General features: G+C 36.7%; 1 protein-coding gene and 1 long non-coding RNA gene across 4 annotated transcripts in view; one reads left to right on the forward strand and one right to left on the reverse strand.

Annotated features, from left to right (window-relative positions):
- Positions 1 to 17,272, forward strand: part of RPS6KA2 (ribosomal protein S6 kinase A2) — a 540,405-nt gene that overhangs the window by 329,558 nt on the left and 193,575 nt on the right. The window lies entirely within an intron of this gene.
- The window catches only part of LOC114029197, a 198,187-nt gene continuing 193,600 nt past the window's right edge, over positions 12,686 to 17,272 (reverse strand). The window contains exon 4 of the long non-coding RNA XR_003567450.1: positions 12,686 to 12,807. This is a non-coding gene — a long non-coding RNA (uncharacterized LOC114029197). The remainder of the gene's footprint in view (positions 12,808 to 17,272) is intronic.

Raw genomic sequence — 17,272 nt, forward strand, 5'->3', positions numbered from 1 at the left:
AACCAGAATTTAATGGAATTTTCAATTATAATAAAAATATGGTTCAATATTCCTAATAGTGAAACTTTAAAAATACCTTATGTTTCTTTGATAGTTTTTCTTTGAAAGGAAAAATATCAGTTCAATTTTCCAGAATAAAATATATTTCCATATCTTCTTCAAAAAGGCCTGAGAAGCCTTTAAAAATATCTTCTTCTATAGTTCTACATTGTATGTGTCATTAACCATAATCTATTTTTAATGAATTTATTTTCTATGATAACTAATGAGGTCAAGCCCCTGATGAACAGCTATTTATACTTATTATCATAACAATATTAAATGAATGATATTTTACCATTCCAAGAAGACTGGTTGTTTTTTTTTTTTTTTTAAGAAACATAGGTCCAGGAATTAAGAAACAGGGTTTCTAACCTGAGCCATATCCTAAGTAGTATGTGGCTATAGGCATTTAACATTTCTGATCCTAAGTTCTCTTAGCAGTAAAATGGTAATTTCTGAGGTCACTTATAGCTTTAATTTTCAACAAGTACCTATTAGATGATGTCCTTAGTTTCCAAGGAAATGTAATTACTTCATTTATGTTTTGATCTTTTTGACAGAAAGTATGCTAGTCTTCTAAATGAAGGCCATTGGCCACAGGTAGGAATGGAGCTGAAAGAGTTTATAGAGAATTCATTGCAACCCATGACCAATACTAGGAAAAAAAACTCAATATATGATATTCTGTTTCTAATTTATCCTGTATACAGCTTGTTTATACGTAGTTGTTTGTATTTTGTCTCCCCTAGTAGACTTGGAGCTCCATGAGAGCAGAGACTGTCTTTTGTCTTTGTGTTTCTAGAACTTAGCACAGTATAGCGTGTAATAGGTGCTTAATAAATGTTTATTGATATACTATTGACAGTGGAGCAGTAATACTATCGCTGTATACAAGTATCAGAAGCTTTTCATAGTGAAAAATTTTATGATCTCAAAAGAACAGTTTAAGAGCACTAACAACCATATGAAAGATTATTCTAAGTAACTGATATCGAGAAAGACAAATCAAAGCAATTCTGAGGTTTTACCTCATGCCCAGCAAATAAGCAGATGAGAAAATATGGGAATAGTCAATGTTGGAGGAGTTGTGGACAGAAAAGCTGTTGGCAAGCTGTGAAATGATCCAATACATCTGAAAAATAAGTTAGAAGTATGAGAAGTAGCTAAACTGTCCATAGCTTAGTCATACCCAAAGGAAGTTAATGATACAAAGAAAGAACCCATATACATTCAAATATTTTTAACAGGCTTTTTGTGATAGCAAAAAATTGAAAATATAAAACATATTGATTGAAGAATGGCTAAAAAAAACCATTGTAAGTAAATTTAATGTAATGTTACTTTGCTATAAGGAAAAATGAATGACTAATACAGAGAAGAATGGGAAGACATATAAATTGATACAATATGAATCAAGGAGAACCAAGAAAACAATATACACAATTAAGTGCAACAATGTAAAGGGAAAGAACAACAAACAATAACAAAACCTGGTCACTGTGTAATTTGAATGCCTGACTTGGTCTTGGAAAATATATAAGGAAATCAATCTCACCTTCTTCTTTGCAAAGGTGGGAGACAGTGGGTGTGGAACATTGCACATACTGTCAGACATGGTTGATGTGTTGGTTAGTTTCATTGAATTGCTTTTTTTCAATCTCTCTTATTCTGTCACAGGAAATGACTCTGGTAGGAGATAAGGGAGGGATGTACTTGGAAGTGAATATGATATAGAAAAGATAAACATAAAAAGGAGTATGATGATGTTATTTGATGATTATGAATCTTGGTTTTAACACACATATGTAAATGCATCCTATATGCATGGTAACCATGAGTCCCTGGGGATGCAGACAAAAATGAAACAATCCTTGACTTTAAGGAGCTATTTCTATTATGTATAATATATCAAACCATTCTCCTTGCCACAATATTAAAGAAACACCTATCAATTTTTAAGTGTTTGTATTAAATTCTTCAAAAACAACAACCAACACATATTTCTATAAACACAGACCACCACCATAGCCTTCTCAAAGGTAATGGAAATTACATTCTGTGATACTGAATGATGGAGAAAATGAAGAATATATCAAATCTTTGAATTTGGCAGTATTATCAATGCAATTAATATTTTCAAATTCCAACATGACAGTTGAACTAGTCAAACCCTAGTTTCAGCTTGGTTCACTTTCTACAATTTTATACAACTCTCTAATGGAAGGATGCAGACTAAGCCAATGTCACAGTGACACAGGTTATTAATCTCATCTATAAAAAGGCTGGTGGTCAAGAATCTTTGTGCTTTCATTTTTTTTTAATTGGGCTATTACTCAAGAGTAATTCTTTAGAGCATTTATAATGCATATTTGTAAATGATTAAAGTATTCCTATTGCTAAAGCCTCTGGAAGTATGTATTATTCACTCCTACAACTCAAAACAAACAGTATTTCTCCTTTTTTTCCAATAAATCAGAGGACTGTATATAATGTTAGAAAATATACGTACTCATACACACATATAAATCAATAGCATTCATGCCTTCCCAACCAATGTGATTGTCCCTTTCAAATGTGATTAACATTAAATACTATGTTAAAAAAAAACAAATGAAGTGTCAATATTCTTTTGAAAGAAGGTTATGACTAATAGAAATATAAAGTGATCAGCACTTATAATAAGCATGTGCCAATGGAACCCATAAGATGGTACTTGTGGAACATTCCTGAGTTTTGAGAACTTGACTTTAATAGGTTATAAAAACAGAATGAGAAGGCAGACTCATTCCCATTTGTTCAGGAATTCATTTATCCTTCCCATTCTTAGGCAGAGCCAACAATTCTAATGGCTTTAAATGGTCCTAAACATGACTCTGAGTATGGAAAGAAACATTTTCTCTAATTCTATTAGTCTATCATGAAAAAAAAAAGGTGAAAAGCACTGAACTAGGAGCCAGGAGATGTGAGTTCTAGGACAAAGTCTGCCACTCATTCCCTGTGAGGTTTTGAATGGTCACTTTGTCTATAGATCTATTTCTCATCTGCAAAAAAAAAAAAAAAAACAAAACAGCATGAAGTGGTGGAAAGACCACTGGATTTGAAATCAGAGACTTGGGTTTGAATCTTGCCTCTGTTATTCATTAATTGTATAGCTTTGGGCAAGTCATGTCACTTCTCTATAGGCTTCAGTTTCCTCATCTAGAAAATGAAGGGCTTGCTCTCAATGGGTTGATGATAAAATTCAACCTGGAAGTGACCCCAGAGGTAAGAGAATCAATCACAAGATCATAGTAGAGAGCTAGAAGATTCTGGGAGATTTCAGCTTTCTATCTATGATCTTATAATTCTCTCACCTCCTGGGGTCACTTCCAGCTTGGATTTTTATCATCAACTCATTATATCCATCTAAAATCTAAATTACTTTCTGCACTCGACCTGTCTATATACTTTATTACTTTAAGACGTGGTGAATTAGTCAGTATGGAAATTCACTTTCACTGTGGCTCTCAATCCCTTTATGACATAGTAGACAGTCTCCCAGAGCCATTATGGCTCCCAAATTCCTTATCCTGCAGCCAATTTGATGATAAACCTATCTGTAGCTAGCTAGGCTGATCCTCTGATTATAGTCATCTTGGGCTCATCCTGAAAACCTTTTCAACTTGGTAAGACATGCCAAAAGTTGTGTTCTGCTCTCGTAATCGTCGAGATCTGGAGTTACATCTACCAAAACAGAAAAAGCAAAGTAAGACTTTAGTTCAGGGACTGTGTCCCGCTGAATGATAGAGTCTGTGTATAGAAAGAATATTTGCATGCATTGGACTATTCTTTGCAAAAGCGTAGGTCCAGGGATGATTGGAACAGGTAAATAAATGTTATTTTTAAAGGATTAGTTAAAAACTACACTACTCAATTTATCCCTGAGAGTACATGTCTCAGTCAAAGACTTTAGATTAAGTACAAAAAGTCTTGAGAGTCATTGGATGACCTGTAGTGATGTTGCACTGGAAGTCTGCTCTGATTGGATGATGGACAAGGCAATAGCCTGTGGGACTTACATAAAACCAGGGACCTAGTTCAGAGCCCAAGATATTTTTATGAGTGGGGAGAAGTGAGCCTTCTAGTTAAGCCTCTGAAAAAGAATTATTTATCTGGAGAGAAAATCCTCAAGATGACTAATTGATACCAACCAGTAGCCATGGCAAGAAGCATGCTTGTGAGCATTAGAAAAATGATCCCCATGCCCTCAGGGCTAACCATAACATCCTGAGGGGATAGGGTAAATATCATCTGGAGACCAGACTCATCCAAGAGAATGGAGATCAGAATAGTAACTTTAGAGCATGTGCTATGTATTATTTATGGAAAATTTAATTCAATCAACATTTATTAAGCAACTACTAGATACAAGTCAGTGTTAAGTACTGGGGATAAAAGTCAAACACATAACATTTGCTTCCCTCAACAAGCTCCTTCCAACTACAGTCCCAAGAGCGTGATATTGACTCTAGGAGCATTTTAGAATAGATCATTAAAGAGAGTTTGATTTGGATTTTCCTTTTTGGTGAGGCAATCGGGGTTAAGTGACTTGCCCAGGGTCACACAGCTAGTAAATGTCAAGTGTCTGAAGTCAGATTTGAACTCGGGTCCTCCTGACTCCAAGGCTGGAGCTCTATCCACTGTGCCACCTCGCTGCCCCTCAAGAGAGTTTGTAAGCACTTAAAAAGGATTGTGGCCCTGCAACACAAGAAACCTTGAGGTAAAAAGAGGGGTATGAAAGCTATTCTTTAATGGTGTATAAGCTCAGGCAGGTAGTGTGTGTATAGTGGGCATAGAGGCAGAAGACATGGGCCTGACACCAGGCTCTGTTATTGATTACTGTGAAAACTTGGACAAGTCACTTAAATTTTCTAGGCTTCATTTTCTTTACTGATCTGTAAAATATGGTGATTTGACTAGGTGACCTATGATCTCTCATTTCTATGGTTCAGACAGAAACTGTACCTTGGGCTCCAACATTTCACCAGGATACTCCAAATGAACTACTATCAGTGATCTGCCATATGTCACCATATTATTCTAATTCTAATTGTAAAATGAAAGGGTTAACCAGCTGATATCTTTATTTCTTCCAGTTCTAAATCTCATGATTTAGGTGGTGATTTTTATGAGGTGGCAATGGGTTCATTGAGACAAGAGAGGACCTAACTGTCCTTGATAAGTTCAAGGCATTAGACTTAGATGAACTACATAACTGCACTGGGCTTGGAGTCAGGAAGATCTGAGTTCAAATCCAGCCTTAGACACTTACTAGCTGTGTGGTTCTGGGCAAGTCACTTAACCTCTGTTTGCCTCAGTTTCCTCAACTTTAAAATGGGGATAATAATAGCACTTACCTTGCAGGATTGTCCTGAATCTCAAATGAGATAATATTTGTAAAAACAATTAGCACAGTGCATGGTTCATAGTAGGTGCTATATAAGTATTTATTCCCTTCCCTTGAGCCTACATACTAAAGTATTTCCAGAAAAGGTAGATGGGATTATTGATCCAAATCACAGATCTTTGAAAATTTGTGGATAATGGGAAAAGTACCACAGGACTGGAGAAGGATCAATGTTGTTCTGATTTTCTAAAAAGTTAAAGGAGTAATTGAAGGATCTGAAGAGACTAAGAAAAGTCAAGTAATTTGTCCTACTTACTTCTCATTCGATAGCAGCCTGATGGAAGTGACTCTATCTTATTTAGCTCTATCTTCCCCATTGTAATTCTTCTTTTTCTTTTCTCTTTATTGGAGGAGAAAGCAAGTGAGTTGGGTCCCGTGGCTTCATTTTTCTAGGAAGTTCCTTATGAAGAACTCAATGTCAATCAATGATAAATGTTAATAATAATAGCTAGCATTTATATAGCACATTAAGGTTTTTGAGGAGATATATATTACCTCATTTTACCCTCACAACAATCCTGTGAGGTAGGTGCTCTTCTTATTCCTATTTTACAGATGAGGAAACTGAGGCACAGAAAAGTTAAATGACTTGCCCAGAGTCACACAGCTAGTATGAGTCAGGATTTGAACTCCAGTCTCCCTGATCAGCAAACGTTCTGCAACTTACCTTGTTTTTAAAAAGCCAAGATGCTAAGGGCATGCAAGGTCACCTGGTCGGTTTGTGTCAGAGACAGGGCTTAAACTCTGTTTTTCCTGACTCATTTTCAGCTCTATTCACTATGCTCAGGCTGCCTCTTACATTGCCCATAAGAGGTGCTTTAATAAATGTTTGTTCAGTGAATGAGTCATTAAATTCTTAATCGTATTCTTTATAGTTATAGAGCCAGGAAAGAACCAACATGCCCTTTCCAGAAGGAAATATGAATTATGAAGCCTTATAATCCCAAAATCTTTTCTTCTTTACAGGGTTAAGGGATAAGGCCTCTGAAGCAGACAGGGTGACCTTGAAGAAAGGAGAGGGGGCCTCAGTAAATTTCTTACAGAAGAGAAATAGGTCACAGAGACTGTAGACGTGCATATTGTCATTACCGAACTTCACCAAAGTTTGGCCTGAATACCTATGCTGGCTGTCTCTGCAGCTGCCCATGCACAAGGCAAGCGGGACTTCCCTAGCTACAGCCACAGCTTGAAAGGAAACAAAGAGAAAGACAATAGCCTGGACATCTCCAGCTAAGAGATGCTTCCTTTCAATTCATCTCAACAAACATTTATCATGTTCCTACTTTGTGTGCTAAATCCTGGGGGAATTTTTTTTTTCTTTAAGAGAGGGAGGGAGAGGAGGAAATAACCTTTTATATGGCAAATACTGTGTCAGACTGTGTCCTAAGTGCTTTACAAATGTTATCTCCTTTGATCCTCAGAACTACCTTGGGAAGTAGGTAGGCACAGGTGCTGTTATTATCTCCTTTTTACAGTTGAGGAAACTGAGGCAAACAGAGGTTAAGTGACTTGCCCAGAGTCACATGACTAATAGGTGTCTGAGGTGACATTTGAACTCAGGTCTTCCTGCCTCCAGGGCCAGCACTCTGTCCATTATCTTCTATCCTCTAGCTTTAAGAAACTTACATTCTAGGGGATAAAATGTTTATATTTGTATATACAGTAAGAAAATATGCTCTAATTTGCTGAAAAGGAGCCCTTAAGGAAGGATTGGGGTGTCAAGAACTTTTGTAACCATCATGGCTTGTTGGCAAAGAAGACTCCTTTCTACTTTCTTATAATCACACTATATTATTAACTTGTCCCTTAACTAATAATAATAATGTGAATTTTTAAAAAGGTAACTACGGGGCTCATTGGATAGAGCACTGGGCTTGGAATCAGGAAGACAAGAGTTCAAATATGGCCTCATACACTTCCTAGTTGTGTGACCCTGGGCAAGTTGCTTAACCCTGTTTGCCTTAGTTTCCTCATCTATAAAGTGGGGGTGTTTGCACCTACCTTCCAGAGTTGTGAAGATCAGATGAGATAATGATTGTAAAGCTCTCAGCATAGTGCCTGGCACATAGTAAATGCTATATAAATGTTAACTATTATTATTGGATATTATTTTAAGATTGCGATCAGATTAACACACGGAAATACCTGGATCATCGTCAGAGATGGGAAACTTCTTGAAATATCCATTCCATTTTTGATGGCCTTACACTGATATGAAATATGCCTCCCTGTAACATCCATCCCTTGATTCTAGTTCTGGCCCCTGGGGCCAAATGGATTATCTTTTCCATGTAACAACCCTTTAAATATTTGAAAACCACTACCATGTCCTTTCTAAATCTTCTCTTCTTTTACCTAATGCCCATGCTATGGTATGCCATAGTTTTCTTTCCCCCCACCTTCTCAGGATAGGCTCCAGTTTGTCAATACCCTTCCTCAAAGGATGCTTGAGCACTACATACAAAATTCCACCTACTTGCCTGACCTCAGGAGATCACTTAACATCTCAGAGGCTCTGTTTCCACATCTATTAATCACCATTTAATCGTTGAAGATGTTTTATTAGAAGATGGAATTCTTGCTTCATATAGGAGTTGGAACTGATAGATGCAATTCTTATTTCCTGTCCTAGCATGTTATCTAGGTATCTCTCTTTTTTTAATAAGCATTTTGTTAACCTGATTAGAATTTTAAAGTAACTATATTGTTCCTTGTAAAAATTCATATTATTACTAATTTTTTAAAAGGCCATTCCCTGCAATTATCCTGAATAGATGAACTGTTATTATAATGAACTGCAGATTTTATTACCATTATGCACATACTGAAATTACATTTAAAACATTTGTATGTGGATTTCATTCACTATAACAGAATTGGTGAAAAGACTAAAATAGAAATTATATTCACTACTCATTTTTGCATGCAGTAAAAATCCCATTTGGCATTGTATTTGTAAAATCTAGAGTAGTTCTTTTATAAACAGATTTAAAGGAAATTATGTTGTTGTTACAGAGAAAATATTCTGTATCAGAATTATGTTTCTGAAATTTTCATTTGTCTTTTTCTTTGGCTGTCTTCCTAAAGCTACATTCTAGCCCAATCCAGCTGCCCCAGTTAAACATTATTGGACAGATTCTCACCCAATAGAGCTCTCCGAAGGAAAGTTCTAATATTTACAGTGACAGTTGTGATTTCAATAGCAAACAGTTACACTGGAAAACAGTCAGCAGTCACACAACTCTAAGATGATAAATTCCATATGGTCCTTTAAGATGCCCAAGACTGTTTATAAATACATAGTACTCCAGCAATGCTAAATTTAAAATTAAAGATATAGTACCTTCCATAGAAATGAACCTAAGATCACCTCACCACTGAATTCCATTTTTGGTTGCAATATCATTCAATTCTTTTAAAGAAAGAGCATCATTTATACTTAGGGTTTGCAGACTCTGCCATATGAAAAAGAATCAGTCTTTAAACAAATATTTATTAAGCACCTACTATGTTACAAGCATTGTGATAAGTGCTAGCCATACAAAGAGAAGCAAAAGACAGTCCTTGCCTTCAAGGAATCTAACGATCCAGAAGGCTGAACTCTGTAAACCTTGAAACTCTATTAAATTAGGAATCAAGTACCATACTTTAACTCTATATGTAACATGGAGTTTACAGTGAATCATTTCCAAAATAAACTAGACCAGAATAACACAAGGTTTTTCAGACAATTCATTTAGTAAGGGGTGTACTTCCTATAAACTCAAGTGACTAACTGAAATTGTACAGTGTCTGATATTATCAAAGAAATATTCATTCCCCGTCTGGATGGTGCAACCTAAGGAACATATTACAAAAGCTTCTTTGATATGTTACTTACTTTTGTTCTACTATTACAGAACATTTACCCAAGCTTTGGATTTTGAGCCACCCTATTAGTATTTCCATTTATTAAGGAAAATAAAAATGTTTTACTTCACATTTGAAGTTAGTCATTAATTATTTGTAGGAGTTGGTCAATTTTATTATTATTCTTCAATGTCAGTGTTTCAATGGTTCTTTCTCATCAGTGTGGATAATTCCCTCCAATGGTGCAAATCACAACTCATCCATGCCTTCTTAGCTTGTGTGATTCTCATTGTTTGTTTCTAAAAATCTTTCATAGAAGGTATACCTAATGCCAGAGGACCAGGAATTCTATTTTTTGTTGTTCAGACCTTATATGGGTTATTATATTGAGTTCATAGAATCATAAGATCATACACAATCCTTAGGAATTCTAGATCACAAAAGTGTGACCATAGAAATGCTAGATCATAGAAATCCTTCATGGAAGATTTACTCACTGCCTAATGACTGTATACTCTATTTTCTGCAGTTCAGACCCTATCAGGAATATTGTATGGAGTTCACAGAATCATAAGATCATAGATGCAGAACTAGATAGGCCCCTGAAAGTCATCTACTTCAATCTTTTTGTTGTACAGCTAAGGAAACTGAGGCTTAAAGAGGTTAAATGACTTTTTCAAAGTCACAAAGGAAGTAAATGTCAGAAGTGGGATCTAGGTCATTTTGGCAAGGACAGTGACAAATTGGAGCAAGTCCAAAGGGAGATGACCAGGATGGTCAGAGCACTTTAGAACCTTCTAATTCTTAAGATTCTCTGCTGCCATGAATCCAAGAGACACTATGGCAGTCGGGAGAGTGCTGGGAAATGTTTAACAGTTGGCTCTCTAGAAAAAAAAATAGTGTAAAACACATTTTTTTTTTGTTTAACTGGTATTACTAACATTTACTCCATTAGTTTCTTAAGTTTAGGCAAACAACAATACAATAAATAAAGCCCTGATTTGTAGCAGTTGACAATTTCTGAGGCAAATGCTCACACAGACAACTTAAGATTTGGCTTGTGCTGTAAGTCAACTCCAGCACACCATTGGGTATTGTGGGAAAAAAAAAAACAACACTTTGATAACTTAACATTTATGTAGTACTTTGTAAAGCACTTTACATCTGACTTCTCATCTGATCCTGTAACAATCTTGTGAAGTAGATGATGTCATTACTCTATTTTGTAGATGAGGACCCAACTGAAGAGGTTGTTAGGACTTGGTGGTGTTAAAGGTGTTAAAGGACTTGGGGTGGAGTGGGGGAGGGAAGGGAGACACACCCAGTAAATTTTTGAGGTAGGATTCAAATTCAGGTCTTTTGGATCTGAGATTCAGCACTCTATCTACTGTACCAGTTACATACATGAGTTCTAATATTGGTTTTGCCACCTGTTATACCAAGAAATTGTTGCTGTTGAGTTGCTCAGTCGTGGCCAATTCTTCAGGACCCCATTTGGGGCTTTCTTGGCAAAGATACTAGAATAGTTTGCCATTTGCCTCTCCAGTGGATTAAGGCAAACAGAGGTGAAGTGACTTGCCCAGGGTCATACAGCTAGTTAGTGTCTGAAGTCAGATTTGAACTCAGGTCTTTCTGACTCCAGGCCCCGTGCTCTAGCCACTGCAACACCTAGTTGACTCTACCAGGAAATTGGGTGGACCCAAAGTTTAAATGAGATGGCACTTAAAATGTGATAGAGGATAATCCACCTAATGCAATAATAAATAAGTGCATTAGAGAGGTAGACCACAAAAGAGTTATGTTAAGTCAAGCCAAGGAGCATTCTTTCAGTTCTTATTATGTGCCAGGCACTGTGCTAATCATAGGACATACAAGTAAGCAAAAAGAAAGATGGTTCCTCCCCTAAAGGGTAGCTTATATTCTAATGAAGGAAGACAATCCATAAAGAGGATGGGGGAGGGTGATGAATGAGAAGCAGAGACAGAAGAGAAATGTGGGATGGCAGACTTGGGCCCTTCCTCAAAAGGGGGGTTTGGAAAGAACTCAGCAGTAGGAGAAGGGAGCTTCAGGGCCTCAAGGGAGTTTCCATAAGGCCACAAGGGATGAAGGAATTTCTATAGTGGGAAGGCATCGGAGCAATGGTGGTGAGTCCTGGAGAGTCAGGAGAGCTAGGAGAGTAAAGCACAATGGCTAACCTGGGCCTTTCCTCAAAATGGAGGTTGCAAGAGGAATTTACCAAGAAAAATGTACAGCAGTCACTTATGCAAGGAAGTTAACCAACCACACTTCACCAATTATGAGAAAGACCTTCATCCATCACTGTGTGGCCTTAAGCAAATTACTTAACCTCTCTGGGCTTCAGTTTCCTCCTATAGAAAATGTGGATAATAATGTAGCACTAACAACCTCACGGGGTTATTCTACAAATCAAATAATGTGTAAGATACCTAATATATTAGGTATTATAAGTATTTTATAAACTGTAAAGTGACATATATAAATGTAAATTGTTATGACTGGATGAGGTTGAAAATAATCTATTCTTTTTATTATGTTTTATGTAGATCATGTTTTTATATAAAATGTTATTGAGAGATTATTTTAGGAATTCTTTAAAGTAGTATTTTTAGAGTTTTGTGTTGCTTACATTTGTCCAGTCAGGGCTAAGGGAAAGGTTACTTGACATGAATGACCTATGTCCTCTAGGTGACCTTAAGGTAAGTAAGTGACCCTTGCCTAAGGTTCAGTCTGGATGATTTTAGAAATAAAAGCAAATAGATAAGAAAACCCAGCATACACATTCTTAGTTTCCCAGTTTGGAAAAGCTTAACTTGCTAAACCTATAGTTTTTCTACCACAATTTATTACAAAACCAATAAAACAAAAATTAAAAGGAGTTTTCAACTGTTAGGTTTATTTAAAAAAAAAAAACTGGGACTGCTCACCAGCTGTCAAAAATAACTACTTCCCATCTTGCAAAGAGGAAAAAAAAAGATACCACTTTGATTGACGCCTTTGTATATTTGGGTGAGATACTCTCTGCCTATATTTAGACACTGCTAAGAATTGGGTTGATATAATGACTTGGTATTTCCAAGACATCTGGTAACTTTAGGAATGAGAATATGAGATCCCACTGTACTAATTGTTGGTTAATTATTTTTTTGAAGCATTTGATTCAGTGGAGCCAAATGTTGCCTTTAAAGGCTCTCTTCCAGTAAAGTAACTCCCATCCATATATCAGAATTATTTTCGAGACCTCAAAAGATGTCAAAACAAATAGGAACTCATTTGACAAGATCATAATAGGAAAGGGCATAAATTTGGAATATATATGCTCACCTGGGCTATTCTTTGTTGTCTAAGAGGAGATCTAGTTCAGAATCCAAGCTGAAGAGGGATTCCCTGTGGATGAGGAAGACTTCCAGATGTTCCTCTTTGCAGATGGCATTGTGATATTACAGAGATTCCTGGAAGAGAGCCACAACCACTCAAAATAATTTGACCTAATTACCCACACAGGATAACCTCGAAGGAGAAAGAATGTCTATCATTTAGATTATGTCATGTAGTGAGAGGGGTAATCTATAGAGCTCAGCCATCAGGAGGGTGGGAAAAAGAGAAAGAGAGGGAGACAGGGAGACAGAGAGAGAGATGGAGAGATACAGTCATAGACAGAGAAAGATAGAATCTTGAAGACAGTACCAATGGACAGAGTTGGACCCAGAATTTAATAGCAGGATGGTAGTCTTTTCCCGTCAGGGAATTTCATGCCTAGTCAAGTTAAGGAAGGCTCATCTCCAGAGTGCTGACCACCAAATGGTGAATTTTTTTGATTAGCACAACTCATGAGACAGACTCACAGAGACACCATGATCTGCACTGGTGAGGGAGATGTACACACTGATGCAATCATTGATCCTTGAAGTGTTACTATTAGGAAAACTTTTAGGTATGTTAAAATAATCAGTTAAAAATACAGTTTGCATACATCCAAGGTTACTGAGAGTATAATGTTATCATAAGTAACTCTCTTATTTACTGATATAAACTCGGTTAACCTCTAACAAAATTCATTGTCCTTTTAGGGAATTTGATTGTGAATGGATGTGTAGAAAAAAAGATAAAGGCATTTATTTAAATTGATTTTATTTTCAATTCAAAGGTATTTATCAAGCACTTATGTTCCGGATACCATACTAAATAATGGTGATACAAATGCAAGGAAACAAGATAGTATTTTCTCTCAGGGATTTTACAGTCTAAAAGAAGACAAAACATAAAAAGGAGTTGGGTAGAGGCTGGGAAGAAGGTACCAGCACTAAGTTAAAGCTTCCAGTCAAGAAATAGAGCAATTCAAAGTGAGTTGTCTTGGAAGCGAAGTCAGTATTGATGGGACCCTTCATAAAATGGCATCCCCAGACAGGACTCAGCAGGAAGAAATAAGTATCTTCCAAGCAGGTGACTGAGCTACTATTAACTGAACATTTTCCCTCTCTTAAATTAGTTAAGTATCTATTGAGTGCCTACTATGTGTACAGAATACTATTATATGCATTGTTCAAGTGGCCAGTCTGAAAATGATGGATGAAGGTTTTCTTCATGGTTGATGAAAGGCAGTTATATGATCCTTTAGTATGACCTTCTCCCTTAGAGGTCACATAGCACCTCTTTAATGCACTGCATATTATCTAAACTTTTCGTGTCTTTAAGAACCTGCTGCCACGCTCTGTATATAGTAGGTACTTAATTAATGTTCACTGAATTAGTGTTGCCCAGGTGGTGTGCTTATATAGGGACAATCTCTGAAGGGAACTCTTTGCCTAAGTGAACTGATCCCAAATTAGAAATAAAAAAGTAATTTTCTCTACATACCATTCTTGCTTGTAAGAAACCCATGGGAAGTTTAAGTTTACCATGTTTCTTGAGAGAAATGGAGCCTGTTGTATACTGCTGCTAGGAGAGAAACTATCCTTAATCCATTGAAGCACTGTGGGTTTACCCTAAATAGATGTTCCATTTCCGAGTGGGTGGTAAGCTTGTACTGTGTTATGGCCCCTTTGTAACTATATTTTTAACCCAGGCTTGTCTCAGTGGCAAAATACATTGCCCAGAAGATTACAAGCTAAAATAAACTGCCTAACCACTGCTCTTTGTTTTGAGAGAGCTTCCTAAAAGCTGACTCTTTTTTTGGAGAGCCAGAGGTGTCAAATGATAGAATTCCCTCTTGGATAAAGTACCTTGGTCCGTTCATCTTCTTCTATTAAATATGCCAGCCCTGTGAAATGGAGAAAGACTTACAGAAATCCTTTTCCCTTCTCCACTTAGGGTTCTTCTTCATTTCTAACTGCAGCTTGAAAATTTTCCATTTTATTCTCTTAATAGGAGATATGAACCTTCTGGAAAGTTGTTTGTTGTCTTACTGTCAGACCTCTGAGGACAAATGTAGCATGTGCAAGATGTTTAATCAGAGTATACTGAAGCCAAGGAAGAGAGAAAGCACAAGGAGGATGGGTAGAGGGAAGACTGTATGCAAATAAAGAGTACCTTTGTGCTGAGGCAAACAAAAAAAAAAAACAGTAGTAAAATTATGTCACTAAAACATGAAAAAACAAGGCAGGAATGCAGAGGGTGAAAGCCTTGGCTGCTTCACCTAGTTTTTCTTCTGTCCTCTTATACTATTTCTTTTAACAATGAATAGAATCTTGGGAGAAAGGCTGACCTCAGTACCCCAGTTTCCACACGGATCCTATGAGTGTTTTTAAGCAGAGTACATAAAATGGGCTTTGGTGATGCAGGATCCCAGTTAGGAATATAACAGACTTTCAAAAGAATTTCCTCACCCTACTGAAGGTCAGAGAGTTGTCTGGGACCATAGACTTAGCACCAGATATGGGCATTTAACAACAATCACAAGGTATTCCACTGGCTTTTATTGGCTACACTGTGGTGCTTAAAGCCTTTGTACATTAGAAGAACTGTAGCTCTCCCAGCTAAGAAGAGGCTTTCTAGCCATTGCACTTCCAGAGATAATAAACAGTAGCAGCGGGCCCTGAAGATGTTAGTGGACACAGTCACACACCCCAAAGACATCTTTTATGGTACTTCTCCTATTAATTTCTCAATGACAATATAGTACAGCCTACTCACATCCACCATGTGGTTCTCTTTGGGAACCTACAGTGGTGATATCCCTTGACCTGCAGCCATAAACATCACCAGAAAAAAATGTTAATAATGTTAAAAAGATGGGCCTTTGTTTCAGGGAGAAATTTGTTATCAGTATAAACATCGGGGACTTCCCAAATGTGATACCACCCACTCTCCTCATCCAATTCAAATATGGGCCCAGCTCATTGTCAATCTACGGATATAAGTGTGGACATAGTAGCTCTATAGTTGAATTTTGGGCCATGGCAACCCTTGATCAAAGGAAAATACAAAATGCACTTCTGTGGTATATAGCACTCTTTCACTTCCATAGTGACAAAGAAAGACAGAAGATGCTGAATCACACCAGGAGAAACTTAGTGATGAAATGATGAATTATTCTGTCAGTGTAACTTGGCATTGTTGAAAATTCTACATAACTTCTCAAATGCAATCCAACCTATTCCCTTCCTTTCATTCAATAGGTATATATGTAGGGCAGTTTCAAGGAATTCTGTTTTGAAAAACACATCTTAAAGTCACGAGATTTGTCACACTAAATGATATCACTGGTCCGCTAAACCTAGTGTTCTGTCTCTAAGGATGGTAGTGACTTACTGTGCTTTAAGAGACTATGAAATTGATTTCTCTATCATTTGAGATATACCCCCCAAATCCCTAAATTCATTTAAAAGCATACTGTGCATTAATTATCCATGAATTTATCTAAACTTTCATGTACCTACTTTTGTTTCCAGTTTTATCTCCCTGTGGGATTAAAAAAAATCTGTAAGTACACCAAGTTTTTTTTTTCCCTCTATTATCATCATTATTATTATTTATTGCTGTTGTTATTGAGTCATTTTTCAGTCTTGTCTGACTCTTTGTGACCCTATTTGGGGTTTTCTTGGCAAAGATACTGGAGTAGTTTGCCATTTCTTTCTCCAGCTCATTTTACAGATGAGGAAACTGAGGAAAACAGGGTTAAGTGATTTGCCTAGGGTCACACAGCTAGTAAGTATCTGAGGTCAGATTGAGTCTTCAGAATGATGAGTCTTCCTGACTCAAGGCTCAGCACTCTATCTACTGTGCCACCTTCCTGCCCCATTATTATTATTAATTGTTATATCATAATTATTCTTTATTATTTTCTTTCACATTTCACATACTTTCTCCCTCCTCCTACTAGTTGTAGGCAGCTTGGTGTAGTTGAATATACACAAAGCTGGGAATGGGGAAACATGGGTTTACCCTTGTCTCTACTACTAATTATGTAAACTTGAATAGATCTCCAAGCTTCTCCAGGCCTCAGCTTCTTCATCTATAATAGGAAGATTTTAAACTCTGTGGTCTCTTAAGATTCTAGTAGTTCTAAAATTTGATAAATCTTGTATTATAGGATTTGAAGAATGTCCATTTAAAAAAATTAAAACCTCTAATATAATCTTTCTAGATTTTATCTATCTAGGGTAGTTTCCTATTTTTAAAATCTATCCCCATTTGAAAGTTCTTCCTTGACCTTCTCCAAATCTTCTCTGGTTCTCTTCTGTCTTTCTAGAGTTACACTGACCAGAATTACACAGTGCCCTTCCTGGGGCAGACATACCACTATTTCATATGGGGGCAGAATATAGTTTTGTATTTGGGTTGGTCATATGAAAAGAATTAGGGATAACTGATAGGCCTAACATGGTGCCTGGCACATCTTAAATCCTTAATAAATGTGTGTTGATTGATTGGAGAGGAGAAAATTTTTGAAACAATAGGTATACTATTATAGGAACC

Source organism: Vombatus ursinus, unplaced genomic scaffold, assembly GCF_900497805.2.
Source record: "Vombatus ursinus unplaced genomic scaffold, bare-nosed wombat genome assembly UNPS02014923.1, whole genome shotgun sequence".
Classification (NCBI taxonomy): domain Eukaryota; kingdom Metazoa; phylum Chordata; class Mammalia; order Diprotodontia; family Vombatidae; genus Vombatus; species Vombatus ursinus.